Genomic DNA, 11,468 nt, shown 5'->3' with positions numbered 1-11,468 from the left:
AGTGAGCACTTAGTCAATCTTGCAGGACCTTACTTATCCAGCTTTTTCTTTTGGACACTCAAATCGAGGCTTCTCTTTGCGAAGAAACCTCCTCAGCTTGTCTCCAATGGCTCTGTTGACATGTCTGTCTTCGCTCCCTGGACTGGCTCTCCTGCAGACAGGAATTAAGCCACATTCATCTGTGCATCTCTATGCTCACACAGCCCAGCAGCAGGTACGCAGTGGACACTCTGTTCCTAAACTTCGCATCCCCTCATGAGGTTCTGCTGCAAGGGTAGCATGAGGCACGACCCAAGGGGTCTTTGTTCTCTGTCATCTCCCTGATGGAGGGAGCTGAACTGTGCAATAAGACAGCGGGAGAGAGATTCTGGCCTCTCGCTGCTGTCCTCAGGACAGTGTCCCCAAGGCTGGGCTTTGCACGAACAGTTAAATCATGCCCACTTCCCCAGGCATTGCAGCTCCTGAATTACACACTCTGTTGCTTTGCAATTAAGCAATAATGCAATTAGAACTAATGCAGCAGAGATGATGATCTGTGGGGCCCGTTCATAAAGATGCTTCATCTAAATGTTGAGCTCAGTGCTTGGAAAGAATAAACAGACATATTTCTCTTTCTCTCCTTTTTTTTTTTTCTTTTTACATAAGAAGGAATTTGTCTCAAAACAGTTGTGGGTTTTGTGCGTCATCACTTCTGTTCAGCCCGCAGCTCTCTGCTGTGGGATGTGTCGCGGTCGCTCCCTTGTGGTGCCACTTTGCCTGTCCCCACTGTGCAGTGGGGCTGCTTGCGCAGGCAGAGCATGCCTCTCGCCACTTGTGCAGTCCCTTCAGTGTGTTGCTACATAGTGCCTGGGGACCCGGTGGCAGTTCCCTTGTACTTGCCACCTTCTTTCCTCTCCTGGGGCCAGTGAGGGGGTGCTGAGTCAGTGTGATGGAGGAGGGGCCGTCAAAGCAGAGTGTCATCCCTGCAGCACAGGGTTTCCATGGCAGTGGCCCCACGATGGGACTCCTTGGCATTTCTTTGTCAAGATGGAGAAAGTCAGCCCTGGAGACTATCCAGAGTGACGTGGCTCCCCGGCTCCCCAAACTGGTCTGATGAGCACAGGACAGGCAGCACAGCAAGTGCTTCATAAGCATCATGTCCTGCATTGTGAGACAGTAACCTGCCTATATTATTGGTTATGATAGTCTTTCCTATTTGAAATGAAATTTTTTCCCCTATGGTATTGCTTACTAAAGTTAGTTACCCAAATTGTTTTGTATTCAGTTGAATCATGTGAAATTGCTAATATTTGACTGTTCTGAACTATAAAAATGGCAAATTTGCTGTTATTTCATCATTTGATCAATAATGGCAACTTTGGATCATTCAATCTAGTAATTTTACTAATGCTTGGGAAACTAAACCTCTGGGACCCTGTGATGTAGTTGGAAAGAATTTCATGCCAAGATTGGGTGGGTTTAGAGTTGAATTTGGGCTTCCCTGTTAGCTCAGTTGGTAAGGAATCCGCCTGCAATGCAAGAGACCTGGGTTCGATCCCTGGGTTGGGACGATCCCCTGGAGAAGGGAAAGGCTATCCACTCCAGTATCCTGGCCTAGAGAATTCCAAGGACTGTATAGTCCATGGGGTCACAAAGAGTCAGAATGGACTGAACGATTTTCACATTCACTTTCAAAGTTGAATTTGGTTTTTACTTATTCCACCAACGCTGATAACTCCTCGTCTGGATGAGTCTCTGGAGTGGAACGCACAATTCATGTCCTTCCCATCTCACAGGTCACATGCTTTTTAAATGGTAAAGTGCCCTGTGCATGTGGGCTAATGACCTGCAGCTGGGAGGATTCTTACACATTATGATGAAACTCTTGGCTTGGACTTTCTGGGAGCAAAGTGTACCTTCTTTAAACTCCAGTTTTTATCTATTTGGGATGAAGACACTTGGGGCCCAGCTCTGAGGACTGGCCACGGTTGTCTTCAAGAGGCTAAATCCTGTATCTGATAGGGTGGCATCTCATTCAAAAATCAGAACAGTTGGGGTAAAAGTGCAAAAATCAATCAGTTGCATTGTCTCCAGAAAGTTATGCAACCAATTTGGATCTTTTTAAAAAGAGAAATTGATTAAAAAAATAAAAACCTCAATCAATTCAATTTTTCTTCTCAGGGTGGCTTAGAGACCATGTTATTTTTAAAATGTTTTGAAATTCTTAGAATAATATTAAAGAGGAAAAAAGTATCATTCTTCATGAATTTCTAACTTTTAAACCTCATAAAGTGACTTGACTCAACATTCTATCTATGAAAAATCTCTACTAACTATGTTCTTGTAAAGGGCCTGATACAGTGGTAAGCGATATTCCTATTACAGACTTGGAGGAATTTAAGCGTTCTCAAGTGACTTTAAGACCTCCACGACAATGCAGTTCAGTCTAGTCACCCTTTGGAAATTGTGGCCCGTCGTTGGTTCCCTGCCCATATTCTGTTACCTGTCTCACTTTTGTGCTTATGAGCCCTGCTTCCAACAGACAGCACCTGCATCTCTTTCTTAGAGGACTCCTTTGTCACTGGACACCATAAGCCAAGGGCTTCCCACATGGCTCAGTGGTAAAGAATCTGCCTGCCAATGTAGAAGACGCAGGTTTGATCCCTGGGTTAGGAAGATTCCCCTGCAGAAGGAAATGGCAACCCACTCTAGTATTCTTGCCTGGAGAATTCCAAGAACAGAGGAGCTGGATGGGCTATAGCCCATTGGGTTGCAAACAGTCAGACGTGACTGAGTGACTGAGCATGCGCTCACCCACGCACCATAAGCCAGGAGAGCCAGGGAATCAGCAGTTCCAGGTGAGTTTTCAAGAGTAACAGGACTTCCTGTCTAAAAACCACAGCTCCCTCATTTCTTGGTGGGATAACTCTCAGGTGTGATTCGCTGTCTTGCAGAGTCCCACATCCCCATCGTGGTAACTAGCCTGATCCATACCCTTTATTGGCTGCCTGCCTTCCCTGGTTCATTTTCCCTGTCCACTAGAGATATTTCATGATCTTCCAAACATCTTCATCCAGTAGCTGCATCTGGGGTGACTCAAACTAAGATATTCAGTAATATGGGGATGGTGTCTGTGTGGGCCCACCATTTAGCCAGAAATACAGGATTTTATCCATGACAGGCTACTCCTTGGGCATGTTGGATAGCGGCTTAAATAACACTGTGTATAATAATTGTGACTATAAGAATACGCATTGTCCCCAGAGATCTAGTTGCTGTAGTCACATTGTAGTGTGCTTGCCTTCTGGAACAGTCCCTCAGCTTTGCTTTCAGGAGCGTTCTTCTCCCACCCTCAGCCTCAGCTCCAGTAAGAGGCTTGTGACTCATGTTGGCCAGTGAAAGTGCCACATCTCCCTGGCTACTGTGCTTGGCTCTCAGTTTGGTGCATAACCCAACCCAGACCAGTGAGAGGCAACCCCAGGTCTTTTCCTGAAGTTTTAAGGAGAGAGGTGGTCTCTTTGCACAGGTTGCTAAACTAGTGGGGCACAGGCTGGAGAGGGGCCTGGCTCGACACCTGTGAGCCCCAAGGAGACAGCACGGGGAGCTGGAGGAGAAGAGGGCCTGGTAGTGGTCTTGTCTGCGCTTCTCATCACATGAGTACTCTCCCAGAGTTGTTTTTCTGTCACTTGGGATTGAACCAGTCCTGACCAAGAGGGTTTCTCTGGGGGAGTACAGGGTTCCCTTCTCAGAAATCGCTTCCTTAATGGAGGTCTAGGTGACTCCTGGGTGTGGTTACTAAGAAGAAAACTTCTGCCTCTGGTGCCAAGCCTACAGAAGACTAAAGTCTGTGAAGACTTCAGGCTTGTTCTGGGTCCTAATGCTGGGTGTTTTGCGTGTGTTGGGAAACTTGCCATTGGTGGCTTTTCCTAGAAGAGAGGTATGTAGTGTTTGGATGAAAAGGTAGGGTTCAGAGACACTGTGAGATGCTGAGTAGTAAGCGTCAAGGCCGTACGCTTCGTGCAGCCGCACCCGTGGAGCCCGGCGCCGGGTGGGCCTCCCCAGCCCCCGGGGCCTCACGGACAGGCTCCATCACAGTCAGGTGGTGGCCTCTCCACTGAGGTTGTGTTGCCGCCCTAAATGGGCACCCTCCACAGCCCATGGTGGTCTGGCCATCTCCCAACTGGCTATTAAGAGGGGAAGAGCTGTGAGGGGCGGGTGAACACAGCTGAGAAGAGCAGTTGGCGTGGGAGCGCCTGGGACTGGCCGTCGCTGAGGCCACAGACAGGGCAGGGTGGGACCGACGTGGGTGGAGATGAGGGGCTGAGGGCCACCCCAGGGACTGGGGGAGAGGACCACCGAGGCAGCTGACGCGACTGTACCACAAGTGCTGTGCCGCCAAAATGTAAAAGCGCTGCTTTTAATTAATCGGTGATCCTTGACAGATGATGGTGTAAGCGCTAGGCTGGGGTCAGGGTCTGAGTTGATCTGCTTTGATCACGACTTGGTAAAAGTAATTACGTGGCTGTAAGTTTAATGGTTTGGTTTGTAGGCTGAGTTAAATGTCCCTGTGTAAAAAAAAAGGCCCCTCAAAATGTCATTGACAGCTCACTCCTATCATATCTCAACAGCAAGAAGTCATCTTCCTTTCTGTCTTTGCTGCTTAGCAAAGAGGTTTCTGTTGTTGGGGGTGGGGAGGGTGGGCCCTTCCTCAGTGAGACTGAAGAGGGATGAGTGTGTCCTCCTTGGCTATGAAAAGTACGGACTGTACACTCACACCAGACCACCTGTACCCTGACCTGCATTTTAGCAGGAGTCTCCAGTGGCTCATGGCACATGTATAATGGATTCACTGCAATATCTTACCAGATCACAGGGACACCCTGTTCCCTTGCCAGCAGGATGGAGTGGGGCTTGCAGCCCTGTTGGATGCCTTGACCCCAGCTCCATGTCGTGTTTGTTAGGATTAAGGCTGGTTATCTGACCTGGGACTGGCCAATCAGAGCCCTTCTCTTGGTTTGGAATAGGACTCCTGTGTGTGTGCGTGTGTGTGTGTGTGTGTGTGTGTGCGCGCCCGCGTGCTGGGGCGGGCGTACACCTTCTCCTTGGGCAACTGATATATAACAGGTCTACTTGGGATGGATCACCATTCACCAGCTGCAGGGCCCTGAGTAAAGGGAGCCAGTTGGTAGACAGAAGACAGAAGTAAATGTGTTTGACAGCGCGTCGCTTGCCTGTACACCGCGAAGCAAGCAGAATGCCTTCCAGAATGATCTGCCTGAGGGCCGTGAAGCAGGGGCATTCGCCCATGGGATCCCAAGGCACCGCCCATCCTCAGTGTGCTTCTGCTGTGTCTGCTCTTGATGGAACGGGCTCCACAGCTTAGAGGAAACCCCTGGTAGAAAATCAGAGAACACAGGCTACACCTTGAGGAGGGCCCTCAGTCCTTGTCTGGAAGCATCCACCGTAGCACTGTGAAGTCAGAGAGGGCTGAGAGAAAGTTCTGTGTGGCCCAGAAAGTACCTCCACGGTCAGGACACACCGACAGTCACACCTCCGCCCCTCACAACCCCTGTGCCTAAATAACTCAGAAGCAGGGACTCGTGTCCGACTCTGTGACCCCATGGACTGCAGCACGCCAGGCTTCCGTGTCTTTCACCATCTCCTGGAGTTGAATCAGACTCATGTCAGTGAGTTCGTTCTGCCATCCAACCATCTCATCCTGTCACCCCCTTCTCCTCCTGCCCTCAATCCTTCCCAGCATCAGGGTCTTTTCCATTGAGTCGGCTCTTCACATCAGGTGGCCAAAGTATTGGAGCTTCTGCATCACAGCATCAGTCCTTCCAATGAATATTGAAGGTTGATTTCCTTTGGGGTTGACTGGTTTGATCTCCTTGCTGTCCAAAGGACAGTTTGTCTCTTTGCTGTCTCCTTGCTCTCAAGAGTCTTCTCCAACACCATGGTTCAAAAGCGTCAATCTTCGGTGCTCAGTCTTCTTTATGGTCCAACTCTCACATCCATACATGACTTTAACTGTATAGCTTTAACTGTATAATCCTTTGTTGGCAAAGTGACGTCTCTGCTTTGAAATATGCTATGTAGGTTTATCATAGTTTTTCTTCCAAGGAGCAAGCGTCTTTTCATTTCATGGCTGCAGTCACCATCCCCAGTGATTTTGGAGCCCAAGAAAATAAAATCTGTCACTGTTTCCACTTTTCCCTCATCTATTTGCCATAAGGTGATGGGACCAGATGCCATGATCTTAGTTTTTTGAATGTTGAGTTTTAAGCCAGCTTTTTCACTCTTCTCTTTCACCCTCATCCAGAGGCTCTTTAGTTCTTCACTTTCTGCCTTTAGAGTGATATCATCTGCATATCTGAGGTTGTTGATGTTTCTCCCAGCAGTCTTGATTCCAACTTGTGCTTCATCCAGCCCAGCATTTCACATGATGTACTCTGCATATAAGTTAAATAAGCAGGGTGACAATATACAGCCTTGTCATAGTTCTTTCCCAATTTTGAACGAGTCCATTGTTCCATGTCCAGTTCTAACTGAACGGAATGTAGTAGATGCTCCAAATTGGCATGGCTGAAGTTATCACTTCAAGTGGCATTTACAAATAATCTTTCAGTGAAACTTCCCTTTTAATCTTTACCAACAGTATAAATGGGGAAATTGAGAATTTATTTATAGTAATAAACAAGGACAGAAACCTCTGAGCTTTCTCCCTGGTTTTATGGACTTCTGTGATTTCTATTTTGTAGAAAATGAGCATGGTAGCATGCCGAACACCATGCAGCTCTTTAATAAATAAAAATCAATTGATGAAATATTTCCTGCCTGATAAATTATTTTCTTAGTCCCTGTCTCATGAAATTTAGGAGGGAAATGGCAAATTTTTCATTTATTTGATGATTTTAGTTTTCTACACAGTCAACAGATGCATCCTTTGGACTTGGAGCTGCCTATTCATCTGCGGAATCTCCACGTGCCTCGTGTTTCTGTTGTCCCAGGAGAGTCTCCATGGCCCGCTCTGGCAAGGCTGAGAGCAGAAGAGCTGAAGTTTCTTCAGTCTTGTTGGACTGGAGTTTTCCCTGTTATTTTGATTTGTGACGTGGTTGACTTCCCCCACACCTGTCTCTGTCGTGACAGGTGCCCTCTGATTCACGCAGTGCAGCTCTGTCTCCCAGGCGCCGCTCAGAGCAGGCCCCTCCCTGTGGCTGACTCAACTCTGTGCACGCTGCCTGCCGCAGCCCGTCGAGCGCTGGCTCCCGAGTGGACTCCGAGACTCCCACAGGGCTGCCTTTTGCTCAGACAGCCTGAGACTCACTGGTTCTTGTTTCTGTATCTCAGCACACCTTGAAAAGAGATGTAGTAAGGCCTCTTCTTCTGTGACGGCTGTTCATGAAAAAGCTCTGAAAAGTGAGCGCTAGTCGCTTAGTCATGTCTAACTCTTTGTGACCCCACAGACTGTAGCCCGCCAGGCTCCTCTGTCCATGGGATTTCCCAGGCAAGAATATGGGAATGGGTTGCCATTTCCTTCTCCAGGGGATCTTCCCAACCCAGGGATTGGACTCAAGTCTCCTGCATTGGCAGGTGATACCTTTACCACTGAGCCAGCAGGGAAGCCCCACTGGGAAGTTCCACCTTTATAATTGAATCTTCCTTTGTATATGTGTGTTTGTGTGAGGGAAATTGTCTTTTCTTTAATTAAAAATATTTTAGTAAGTGTTCATCACAGAAAAATTGAACCTCACAGCCAGATGTAAACATCATCCCAGCCACCACTGGAGACATAAGCTTTTAACACCTTGGTGTATAACCTTCTAAACTTTATTTCTGCATGTCTGCTTCACTGTCTGTATAATGAAGCTGGAATTCAAATCCTCTGTTAAAGGTACTGTAGGAGCCTGCTACTTAAAGGAATTCTAAAGTGATTCCTTTGGGGATGTGAATCATTCTTCTGGGATTTATTTGTGCTACTGGGTCAGGCCAAATTTGGAAGTCATAAACTGTTTATGGTTGGGGGTCTGGGTGTCTGACAGTTTTTGAAAATTTCTGTCTTTACCTCTGCCTCCATATCCATCCATCCATCCATCCATCCATCCATCATCCATTTGCTTATATTTCCTAACCGAGTGTTGAGAGATTAACGTAAAGAGACAGGCAGGGAAGCCAGGGCTGACTTGATTGAGTGCCCTCTGCAGGGAGCCTCACACACTCAGTGCCACATATTTATGGCGTGCCCCAAGGACTGGATTACATGGCAAAAGATTAACATCCCTCACAAATTAAAAATGTTCTATTATTTGCAGCATGGAGCGGACTAGCTGAAGATGAGCGTCTTCTCTTTGAACAATGTAATTGAATGTCTCTCAGCCTGAACCCCTTGCTCTATTGATTTGAATTAATAATTTGTACATTTGTAATCTCCCGGCCTCCCCAGTGCAGGAGTGCCCCACACATCACAACACTGTGGCTGCCTCTTCCCCAGCCATCAGCTCTAGTCTGGAAGCCTTGACGGTTCTACGGACAATTAATCAGTCAAATGGAATCAGTCTTTTCTGATAAAGGAGAGCTGTCCATGTAAAACTGACATTCCGTTTTATGGGAATTAACATTCTGAAAAGTGACTGTGATCTGCCTTAGTTTAAAAAACCAATTCCTTAGGGCCAGTTTGGAGAAGGTATGGAAGTGGTGATGGTGGGATCATATTTTTACCATGGAAGTGCTTGGGGCTGGGTCAGTGGAGGGAGCTGGAATAATAATACCAAGCCTTTTGGTGTTTAAGGGGCAGGAATCTGTTTGCTGCTGCAAAGCGTATTAGTCAGCTATGTGAAGTATGTTGGTAGACTTTGTTGTAGACACACAGCAGACCTTTCAAAGAAAAATGGAAAATTTTGTATACTATAATTTACTAAAAAAAAAAAAAGGCACAGAAAAAAATAGCATTTGCACGGAAAAAGAAACTCAGGGTATCTGCAATCCAATTTAACTCCTTTGATGTGTACTTAAATAAACAACTGGATACATGTTATTTGAAAACGTAAATTACTTGCTTTGGGAATGGGTTTCTGGTGAACCCTGAATCTCGTCTTGCTCCAGTCTCTTTGAGGAGCGTTCTGGATGACTGCTTTCTGGCCCTGTAAGGGACCACAGCTGTCAGAGGCTGCTGACGGGAGAGGAGGGTTGGAGACCCAGGACCTCCCGGTGCACGCTCATGTGCCTGCAGGCGCTCGCAGACTGCCTGTCTGCACGCTGCAAGCTGGGTGAGGCGACAGGGAGTGGTAGAGCTTGTAGGGAAGTAGGGAGACTGTTCTTTTGTAGGGGACAGCAACTGCTTGGCACCTACATTCACTGCGTGGGAATGTGGGCCACATACTACGTTTTTTTTCAGGGGAAGACAGAAATTTGAGTTTTACACGAGAGTTCCCAATGTTGTGAAGTAATAATAAAAATCCTTGTTCAGGCCAAACAAACATCCTTGTGTGGCCCACAGACTGCCAGTTTGCAACCTCTGGGTGGGAGACTGAATTGAGACATGCATTGTCTTGGGGCTGTGGAAAGAGAAAGTTATTTTGCTTTTGGTTTTAATATAAATCCCTGATAGTTTAGAGTCTTTTTTGCGTCTTTTGTTTTTAATTTCATCTGCACAGAATTGATTAATCATTGTCCTTATTATGATAGGCTCTTATCATTGATTTGTGTATGGCTTCATTCATTCATTCATTCAAAATAATACCAACCCCACCACTCAATTCAAAAACTGGTTGTGGTAATTACCTACATCCACCTGTGGGTGCTTCTCTCCGCTACCCCCCTTTCCTGCCTCCCTCCGCCAAGGAATCCATATTCATCACTCCCTTACTTTCCTTCTTAGTTAATTTTATCTCATCTTGTGTGTTTTTAAAAGAGTCCATCCATCCATCCATCTATTGGTTTTCGTTGGATTTTAACTTTATAAAAAGAGTATTATAGCAATACTATATGTAGTTCTGGGGGACTTACTTTTTTCAACTAACAGATGCTGAGATGTAGTTCATTCACTTTGTCTCGTGTGTAATGTGCCATCAGCATGTTCCACAGCAGATTCAGCCATTGTCTTGACTATGGGGACTTGCCTGTTGCCAGGTTACGTGAGTGGTACTGCTGTGTACTTGTGTTTATATCGCCCCTGGGGATATGAAGTGGAACTCCTGGGTCAAAAGGTATGTATGTGAATGTTCGATTTTAAGAATTAGTGCCAAGTGTTTTCCAGTGACATTAGACCAGTTCACCCTCCTGCAGTTAGGTGGCTCAGTGGTACACCTGAGCGCAGGAGATGTGTGTTCCTCCCTGGGTCAGGAAGATTCCCTGGAGAAAGAAATGACCATCCACTCCAGTAGTCTTGCCTGGGAAATTCCGTGGACAGAGGAGCCTGGTGGGCTACAGTCTGTGGGGTCGCTAAGACTTGGACACGACTGACGCAGCTGAGCTTGCACACACGCACTTGAGTGGGTATAATCGTTGTGGCTTTGATTTATAGTACTCTTATCGCTTTGAGGCTGAATACCTTATGTATTTTCTGGACATATTTTCTCTTCCGTGATATGGTGGTTCATGTCTCTTGTCTAATTTCCCATTGTATTATTTGTGGTTTTCCTACTGATTTCCAGGAGTTGTTTATACATACTTGATTCTAATCCTTTGTTAGTTGTATTTTATGGATTCTTTCCACTTTCTTTATGGTGTCTTTTGATAAATGATCTTAATTATAATCCAGTCAAAATCATCCATCTTTTCTTTTATAGTGACCACTTTTGGTGTCTTATTTAAGAAGTCCTCCCTAATTTCAAAATCTAAAAGATATCTATATTTTCTAAGAGTATTACTTATCACTTATTATTATCACTTATTACTTACTGAATCACTTATTATATAGTAAAAATTATTACTTATCACTTCCCCCTTAAAAAAATCAGATGCAGGGAACAAATCTGATTTTTGTTGTATTTTTCTTAGTTGCTGGTAGATTAGACGTGACGTGAAGTCATGTTTTTTGACTTGAAATGTATTTTTAGTGCTACATGGGTCTTTGTCATTTAAAAGGGGTCACTGCCAACGTTGTTTCCAGACTTTAGCTCATGTGGTGTCTGCAGCCACAAAATAGGGCGAGTCCTTCCATGCATCGTAGGGTTCCTGGGGTCCCAAGGAGGAGGTAAGGTCTCCTCCGGGCTGAGGAGGGCAGGGGCTCTTCGGGACGGCAGCGTCACTGTGCAGATCAGTTGAATTGGCGCCCAGTCCCTCTGCGTCCTTTCCCGCCCCCACCTGGGAGGAGAGTTAGAGGGCAGACTGCTAAGCAGACACGCACACAGGGGCAGAGGAACCGGGCCGCCTGCCACTCCTTATCCGGGGAATGAAGGGGTTGCGCCCTCTGAACCCTGACAGGATGGCTGCTGATGTCGGAAGGAGAGAGGGGCCTCTATGGGAAAGCAAGGCAAAACTGGGTAAAA

At 46.4% G+C, this 11,468-nt stretch overlaps 1 long non-coding RNA gene across 1 annotated transcript in view; it reads left to right on the top strand.

The window, feature by feature from the left end:
* Positions 1 to 11,468, top strand: part of LOC104996456 — an 82,935-nt gene that overhangs the window by 59,351 nt on the left and 12,116 nt on the right. The gene's annotated exons all lie outside the window — the stretch shown is intronic.

The sequence above is a fragment of the Bison bison genome, unplaced genomic scaffold (genome assembly GCF_000754665.1).
Source record: "Bison bison bison isolate TAMUID 2011002044 unplaced genomic scaffold, Bison_UMD1.0 scf7180017864295, whole genome shotgun sequence".
NCBI lineage: Eukaryota > Metazoa > Chordata > Mammalia > Artiodactyla > Bovidae > Bison > Bison bison.
This window is presented reverse-complemented; position numbering and strand designations above follow the sequence as displayed.